This window comes from Triticum dicoccoides, chromosome 5B (assembly GCF_002162155.2).
Source record: "Triticum dicoccoides isolate Atlit2015 ecotype Zavitan chromosome 5B, WEW_v2.0, whole genome shotgun sequence".
NCBI lineage: Eukaryota > Viridiplantae > Streptophyta > Magnoliopsida > Poales > Poaceae > Triticum > Triticum dicoccoides.
In genome coordinates, this window is record NC_041389.1 from 317457837 (window position 1) to 317467884 (window position 10048).

Sequence of the window (10048 nt, forward strand, 5' to 3'; positions counted from 1 at the left end):
CTCCTCCCCACTTTGAGGGTTAGCGTTGATTTAGCTCAAGTTAGAGATAGAGCCTCGCTCATCCATCGGATCTCCTCCTCGTGAGAGACCGCGGCCTCTTCGGAGTAGATCCTATCGGATTCAAGACCCCCTCGTGGATTCAAGGCCTCCTCACGGAGAAGATCGGTTACCTTTGTATCCTTACCTTTGTTGACTTTGGATCTCGTGTATCTCTTTGTGTTCTTCGATCTAGCACTTGTGTGACCGATCCCTTGTTGGTTGAGTGTTTTCCCTCGTTCCTCCCCGTGATTTCCTCGTGTTCTCCCGCTTGTTCTTCGTGTCTCCCCGTAGGATCCACTCCAAACGTGAAAGATTGACGCTATAGGGTTCCACCCTACATCATCTTGGTATCATGAGCCACGTTGATCACGTTTTTGGAGCCCCTACCCCTCTTTTTCTAGCTTGATTTTGTTGATTTCGTCCTAAATCCGAAAATCCCCACCAAAAATAGCCCCAAATTTTTTTGTGATTTGTTGGTTTGATGATGTTTTGTTGATTTTGATCCGTGGATTTGCTTGGTTTCAAGTGGATCTAGCATTTCCCCAAGTTTCCCCACCTTCCATCCACGAAATCTCGTCAATTTTGACCCCAAAATCCCCAAATTCCGCCCAAAAATTCATCCCCGAGAGGAAATCCCGAGCAGTTTGACCTGCCCGGATCATCCGGACCTTCTCCCGGATCATCCGGACATCCCCCGGATCAGCTGGACGCCCCCCCCCCCGGACGTCCGGATACCCCACGCACCCAGAAAACAGAACCGGAGCTGACGAACCCAGATCATCCGGATGTACACCCGGATCATCCGGACCTCCTCCCGGATGTCCGGTTAACCCTGAAACTGACACGGCTGAAATTTGTTTTGGTCATAAATAATTCATCCGGAGTCCGTTTTTGACGTTCTTTAGCTCGTTTTGAAGCTATTGACATCCCCCATCCCACAAAAATACCACCAACACCATTTTACACCATCAAATTTTCGGGATTTTGGCATCTTTGCCTAGGGCTTCCACCATATCATCCGCATAGCCACCACCGACTTCCGCAACCTAACCCATTTTGTTCCCCATTGCATATGTGGTTGTATGAGTTGTGATTAGAGTCTCCTAAGGTGTTTCGGCTACTTAGGGACGATTACTTCTTCATGAACCACCACCACCACTTCCACATAACCTTGCCCATCATACACTTCCACCAACCCAACCTAACCCAATTTTGTTTGAGCTTGTTTGAGTTGTGGCTTGTGTCTCCTAAGGTGTTTAGGCTACTTAGGGACGGCAACTTCAACTCCGACTCATGTATAGCCCATCATTCCACTTCCGCATTGCCTAGTGCAACACCACCACCGCTTTCCGCTACCACCATTTTGACATTTGACGTGTGAGATTTTGAGTTCGCGGTTTTTCCGTTTCCTAAGGTGTTTCGGCTACTTAGGGACGAGTCTTCATCATCTTGGTATCTACATCAAGAACACCACTACTCATCATCGTCGGACGGTAACCTCCATATCATCTTGGTATCATGGTATCCCTCCATTGTATATTCCCTTGCTATTGCATTGTTAACCCCTAGCCTTACTTTTGCGTCGCTTGCCTATCGAGACTAGCCATTTGAGTATTGCCGGCAACGTTACTTGTGCACATTAGTGATTATACTTCCCATAAGCATACATACCATATCATCGTGGTGCATGCTATCATATCTTGTGTCACAAGTTTGTTCCCGCATATACACAATTGCTATCTTGGTTTGTGCATTGTGCAAAGTGGCCATAGAAAAAAAAGAAATAAAGCTTTTAAGCAAAAGAGAAAGAGAGCAAAGAAGCTTGTAAGCAAGTGCCATAGCATCATACCACATTGCATATAAGATTGTCATATCCGATCATCTTGGATCATCTTGAGAGAAACACCGGGAACCATACATACATAGCATACTTGGAATAGAAGTTTATCCATTTTGCATATCATAGGTTGTGCACAAGTGTCATATCCGCCTATTGAGCAATTGTGCTAGCGTCTCTCTTGAGTTGTGCAACACGAGCGTTTTCCGTGGATTCCACATTTTGTGCTCATTCCTTCGTTGCACGACCCCATTTATCTATCCGTCTGTGTGTTTCCGTGTGCCATCCATATTGCTATTGGTCCATTTGTTTCACTTGCGAATTTGTGAATCTTTTTCAACATTATTGACTCTTGCTAACATTTTGCATTAAATTTTTGTGCCACTATCCTCACCGAGCTCCACTATAAGCTTTACTTGTGTAGGTGTGAGAACCGACAAGGATTGGTACCAATAGTGCTATTTCATTGTCCGCATTTGAGTGAACTTGATTCATCGTCAACATCGGTCAAGGTACATTGGTATAAGTTCTTCTCTTTCTCCCACACATATTTGCTCGAGTCTTGTGATGGATAGGCAAGGCATTCCCTCTTCGGTCTATGACAACAACGACGGCGTGAACAACTACATCTACAAAGCGTCTATCTTCGATCTACAACGACAAATGCAAGGCGCACAATCAAGATTTCAAGAGCGCATTGAGAACATCTCCATCGACATTTTCCACTCCGAAGCAAGGAAAAGGGACTACATAGACAACAAGCTTGCCGCACAAAAGGAGGAGCAAGATGCAAGGATGGAAGAGATTCGGGCCTTGATCAAGTCTTCTTCCACTTCATCATCCTCAAGACGACGACGTTCAAGCCACAAGTCTTCGGAGCGCGAAAAAGATGCAAGTGCAAATCGTCCTCGTCCACATCTACATGGCGACCACCATCACGTTCATGATCAACATCGTCATGAAGGGCAAGTCACCTCCAAGCATCATGTGCACGAAGACGACGAACGCCTTCGAGCTCAAGCGCGACAACGACACCATCATCATGAAGATGCTCCACAAGCACAAATGCACAAGTCCCAACACGCCAAGTCGAAGCTTCATGATCATAAAAGAAGACCGCGAGATGACCACCACCAAGACGGTGCTACGGCTACATCAACCACTTCGGCATCTTTGCCAAGTGTTCTCAAGGCATCTTCGCCTTTGGACGTACGGCATCTTCGCCTACTTCCCACGAGTACGCCTACAATGACTTCATCAAGTCCAAGGCGACTACCTACGAGCGAGGGTGACACTTCCATCTTCGGAAGCCCCTCAAGGAAGATGGCCGAGCATGGGAAATTCCCTTCGGTCATGGAGACGAGCTACGAGGTGCCACATCATATGGGCCTCCAACACCAAGACGGTGACAAGATGGTTGAGCAAGGGCCATCCCCTTCGACCACGGCGACGAGCGCGAACCTCTTCAACACCATGAAGACGGCACCCACATTGGACTCATACTCCGAGTCAAGCTACGCGACCGTGCATGGAGACATTTGCACCTACACCTCTCCGACACCCACATATGAAGAGATGCCCAAAGTGCCATGTGAGGAGAGCCACCACCACATGAGTGACATGAGTGACTCCACCATACGTGACATTGAGAGCATTTCCTATGAGAGGATGAGTGTGACCACCACTAGCCCCACACATGAGAGCATGCAACACATCCTATGTGAGGTTGAGAGCCATTTGAGTGACTCCACCTATCATTCGAGTGAGAGCATCCTTGAGGGAGTGAGTGAGCCACAACACTTAGTGAGTGAGGTAGTTGACACAACATGTGAGGCCACTATGATTTCTAACGACTTAACCTCTACTCCTAGTGTGTTTTCTTCTTTGGTGCTAGGTCTCCTACATGACGACATGCCTATCCTCGACGAGTCCATCCCTCCAATGGAAACACCGATGGCCATGGTGGATGATGATACACCCCCCACATGGTTCCATCAAGATGAAGATGACAACGAATGGATCTTCAACACCTCACCTACAACACATGAGCGACGCTCCAAAGGTAACATAGGTGATGGTGCTTCTCTTGTCCCACTAGTGGACGCTCTTGACAATGATTGCTCCCATGATGTTGACCCACCTATTGCCATGCTTCATGCTAGTGAAACTTCTTCATGTCTTGACTTACCTATTTATGATGAATATGATGATGAACATGTTGAGTTGCCTAGTTGTGATGCTATGCTCCATAGGATAACTTGTGAAAATTCTATTGGTCACATTATGCTTAACGATCCATTGAACTTGTCATATGCTATGAGTGAGATCTCCCATATTGCTTCATTTCAATCTCAACATAGTAACTATGCATGCCCCATTAAGATCAATCCCATTTGCACTTATGGCATAGATGAAGAGGTGATGGTCATTGGCTTTTGCTTCTCTTGTGATGATATTGCCATGCTTCCTTTACATGATTTGTGCAATTCATCTACTATGTCATGCCATGATCACATTGTTTCGAATATGCATTGTTTTGGATGTTGTCAATATTCTCCATGTGATGTTGCTACTCATGCTCATGAGGAGACCCCCATAGTTTCCTCATACATATTAGGAGATCTTGATGCATTTCATACTTTGCATGATTCCCATGATTGCTTGCACCATATGCATTCCATGAATAACAATGCTCTAGATATTTCTCATGATGCATTACACAATTTGAGTCTCCATTATGCGATACATAACAACAAACCTCTCATGATGGATGACATGTTTCTATATCACGCATCTCATTTATTTGAGCATTGGATATTTTGTGCTAACCGACACATGCACGTGCACATCATGATGGATGATGTGTACATCTACCACGCACACACAATTTTTCCCTTTTCCTTGTTTTGTGTAGGTACTCATGTATACTCGTCAACCTCTCAATCCCAAGAGTTGACGAAACGAGCTCTTGTGAGCAACGATGACTTGGGATCCCATGGACTATCCTTACCACCGTTCCTTTCGCGCAAGGACTATGCGCACCTCTTCTACTTGGATCTCACACGGCTATGGGCTATATACCATTTGTCCCCTTATGCCCATACTATTGTGTTCCCTTTGCATGTTATGCTTGCTCCTATGCCTTTGCCATGCAATTGTGACCCTTGCTTGCATCTACCCATGATTCACCATTATGCTATTTCTATGTGTATTTGCATGCTTGGTGGAGATTCTTGTTGCTTTTGCCATGCTTATCATGTGCCCCATGCTATTGATGATTGTTGTGTTGGGAGAGTCATGATGCCCCATTGCTATTTACATATGGTCTCTCGCCAATACATTGATGACATTTTACTCATATCTTGCTTTCATGCTTGTGCTATGACATGTGAATTATTCATGCCCACCATTTGCACACATGAGATGCTTGCCATGATTCCTTCTAGTATGTTGCATCTTCGCACTACTAGCTTGCTTGACTTGATCGCTATGATTCCTTGCTATGTTGCATCACCCATGTTCCACTATTACTTGCTTTCTTGGGTTGATGACATATATGCTCATGCCTCTCACATGATATATCTTGATCATTGTCTCTTGTGTCCATTAGTTGCCTCTTTCATATCCACTTGTATTGAGTGCAACCATACTATGCTTGTTGATCTTGGAGACTTGGACACCTTACTTGTGATGCATGCTTGTTTGATTGAGCCTATTGCACTTGGTTGTTCTTGCATCATATGCCTCCATACTATGACACGCTCCCTTGTCCTTTGTTATGATGAGCATGATGCATACACTTGTTGGGTATCTTACCACTCGAATGATAGGTTTTGCATTTCCGCTAACCTCATTTGTTTTTCCGAGTGTTTGCCATGTTCTTTCATTTTGGAGGTTTCACAAGGCGATGCCGTTATGCGACAACTTGGTCATGCGAAGGCATACACGATGTGCAACACCAACATTTGCGAGAATCTACTAAAGGTGAACTCCTTCCCTTTGAGCCATCCTCAAGTACGAATATTGGATGGGTCACTCTTTCATTGTTGTTTCCTTCTTGTTGTCTACATGATACATTTCGTGAACGGAGGAGCGAGATTGGAGATTGGCTACATGGACCTTCACATTGAGGAGCGCTCGCACTTATTGAATGCACCTTCGGAATTCCACTCATACCACAACATCGAGCATTGGTACACCAACACCTCCATATTTGTTGATTGTGCTCATACATGTCATGCTCGATGGACATACCATACTCACCACAAGTTTGCACCCTATGCATGGATTGACTCACATTATGCTTGCCTTGTTGCATCTGTTTCCATGACATCCATGATATATGAGCTTGTGCACTTCCTAAGCAAATTTGTTGTGATCTTCCTTGATGGCATATTCATACATCATGATCATATTGTCCACCATCAATTGCATGATAGCTTACACATATTGAGCATCCATTGCCATATTCATGCTATTGATGAACCGTCTCTCTATGACATCATTTTGCACAATGGTAGAATTTGTCGCTTTGTGCACCATGCTAATTATCCCATGAATGCTTTACATATCATTCAATATCATCTTGATAAGCTTCATGCGCTTTGTCATGCAATATCTTGCCGCACGGACTCATTCTTACATGATGGACATTTTGTGTGTGCTAACCATTGTATTTCCGAGTGTCGCTTGTGTTTGCTCATTTTGCATGTACCACATACCGGAGACACCTGGGAGTACTTGGATTGTGCAATGCCTTCAACTTCGTCCAACTACAAGTCCGTCCACGACAACCGTTTCCATGGTGATGAGGATCACGATCCGAGGTCGGATCTTTCACAAGGGGGGGGGGGGAGATGATGCGGAGCATCCCACGTTCATCCCCATGTACACTCCGACTACTCCCCAAGCCCTAAGGATACATAAGATGAGACCTCGACGATGCGCCATTGGACACAAGGTGAATTCACTCCTCTTCGAACCGTCACTTTCCGCATGTGAGACATGGCTACTACCTCATGCATGGACCTTGCATATACTCAGGTACAATCGAGATGATCATGGAGAATCCAAGGATCAAGGCCAATCATGGAAGAGAAGACGAAAGAAAGGAGAAGAAGACGGAGCTGCGGCTGAAGCTAGCCCGGACATCCGAACCACCATCCAGATCATCCGTACCCAGCCGGATCATCCGAGTCCCCCTCCGAATCGTTCGGGTAACTGCGCTGAAGACACCCGAAGGCTTCCATCGAAGCCGGATCATCCGGGACTCCATCCGGATCATCCGGACCCCTGACGCCCGGATCATCCGGGACCCCGTCCGGATCATCCGGCCTTGCCTGCGCGCATGACTTGGGCTGAGGCCCGTGTACCCCTTCGCCCCTCACTTACCCCTTCGTGGCTTAGCACTATAAATAGACCTCCTCCTCCCCACTTTGAGGGTTAGCGTTGATTTAGCTCAAGTTAGAGATAGAGCCTCGCTCATCCATCGGATCTCCTCCTCGTGAGAGACCGCGGCCTCTTCGGAGTAGATCCTATCGGATTCAAGACCCCCTCGTGGGAAGATCCCTTTGTGGATTCAAGGCCTCCTCACGGAGAAGATCGGTTACCTTTGTATCCTTACCTTTGTTGACTTTGGATCTCGTGTATCTCTTTGTGTTCTTCGATCTAGCACTTGTGTGACCGATCCCTTGTTGGTTGAGTGTTTTCCCTCGTTCCTCCCCGTGATTTCCTCGTGTTCTCCCGCTCGTTCTTCGTGTCTCCCCGTAGGATCCACTCCAAATGTGAAAGATCGACGCTATAGGGTTCCACCCTACATCAGCACCTCAGTAGAGAAAGCCGAAAACTGACTGTCATGATATAGCGAGAGACTGGTCAACCACTCGATCGACCATTGGAATGTTTAGAATTCCTCCGCTTTGACGAAGGACCGCTTCCCGGTCAGGCACATACGCGCCCCAAGTTCGGAGAAGCGCGGTGCCATCAGGGGCTATATAGTAGCCCCACATTCAAGCTCCTATGGCTAAGTGAAAGTGATAAAGCATTATAGTCCGGTTGCCTAGTTTGCTATGCTATCACCTCCTTAAAAGGACCAAGACGTTGGATTAAGTGTGAAAAAGCATTTTTCTTTTTTGCAAACACCCCCGCACCATGTGCGTGGGGGCTGAAGCCAAAGACTGCCATCTTTCAGATTATACATACATATACGGCCGCACAGGAGATAGTTCAATACTTGAACCACAAGTATAAAAAGTCATTGCATTATAAACATGATCTTAGAAATCATACATGTCATTCAAACATAACATCTTTCGAGCACTGCGACTCTATTATACGAGCGCCCTGCAGGACTTCCTCAAAGTAATGCTCGGTGGGGAATCGGCTTTTGTCCGAACCCCGGGATGCAACAGCGGTGGCATCCATCTCCGCCCAGTATGTTTTACCACAGGCGAGAGCCATCCGCGCACCTTCTATGCATGCCGACCGCTTCATCGCCTTAATATGCGGCACTGCCCCAAGGAATTGCTGCAACAAGCCAAAGTAACTCTTCGGCTTGGGCCTTTTTGGCCACAGATGAGTTACCACATCCGTCATGGCCAGTCCGGACAATCTATTCAGCTCAGCCCACTCAACCAGCCGATCACTCAACGGAAGTGAACGCTCCGGACTATGGAATTGAGACCAGAAAAGCTCTTACATTTCATGATCCTCCTGGCTTCGAAAGTGCACGACTGCGTCAGCCGCACTCGCCGCCAAGTCCAGATAAGGATCCTCCGCACCGTACAATCGGCCTAGCTGAGCATACTTCAGATCCGTGAACTTCCTACGCAGCATAAAGGGCTTTCCAGCCACAATGTCTCCGACCTGACGCAGTTCCTCCTTCATAGCCCGCATCGCACTACGGGCATCCTTGGCCTCGGCATCGGCCTTCTTCAGGTCCTCTTGCTCCGCTTGGCGTTCTCCTTCAAGAACTTCCAGGCGGCCGGTAGCAACTCTTAATTTCATGGCCATTCCAGCCATCTCCTCCCTGCTTCGACAGTGAGCAGCCTTCTCGGCTTCTAGCCCTTCCGCTGCCTTCAAGGCAGCCGCCTCGCTTTTTCTGGCTTGCTCCTTGGCCCGAGCAAGTTCTGCTCGAAGGTCCTCCACAGTAGCAGCACCATCTGCATCTAAGCATACAATTTGTAAGGAATGGGCGTCAGCTCCCTTACTAACCAACCGCGGGGCAACCACATACCTTGTGACTCATCAAGTCATCTATTGATCAGCGAGATGTCCGCATCTGCAGCGTCGAGTTGCTTCCTTAGCTCGGCAAATTCATCAGTCCGGCTGGCCACCGAATGTTCCGCCACCTGCATGGGAAAGGCGACAGTTAATAACCGAGATTAAGATCCTAGGCATGCTGTCGTTATTTGATAGCATACCAAGTCTCGGGGGCTACTATCTATACAGGGCGCACTTCATGTGCAAAACTGTCAACAGGTATGTCATTTTTTGCGTACCTCAAATCCCGTCAGTAAACTTCCGACGGCCTCATACAACCCAATTTCGGCGGACGAGATCCTCTCAATCACATCACCCATTAATGTGCGGTGATCTTCTGAGATGGACGCCCTCTTAAGCAAATCCTGCAGCTCCACCGGCCGTACTCCAATGGGCGCCGAACTCTCCGGTCCCACCGGATTCGGGGAGATCCTCCGTGACGACACCTCAGGGTCGTCCGCCCCGCACGACAGAGCGGCAGATGAAGGCGTTTCGCTTTCCATCATCTCCGGACGAAGGTCTCCCGAAGATGAGCTGTGCTGAGATGGGCTGGGATCCGAACTACAAGGTAAAAACTTCGTTACCTTTAGACATTAAGCAGGGGTGTCTGATAATTATAAAATCCCCCTTTTCACTTAAGGCTCGTTAGAGGGCTGATTCCTCCGAGGAGACAGTATGGCTGGGGCGCTTTTTGGTGCAGGACCTTCCGGTACAGATTTCTTTCCCCGTTTTGAGGCCTTGGCCTCCGGGTCTTCGGAAGAGTTCCTCTTCTCCCCCTGGAAGGAGGGACTCTCGGTTCCTCCCTTACTAAACGCCTCCTTGGCAGAGGTGACAGTTTCCCCGTGCCCCCCTTCGCCCTCATTCGAAGGTGCAACCTCCAACATTTTGATTAACACGGGATCCTGCGTGGTC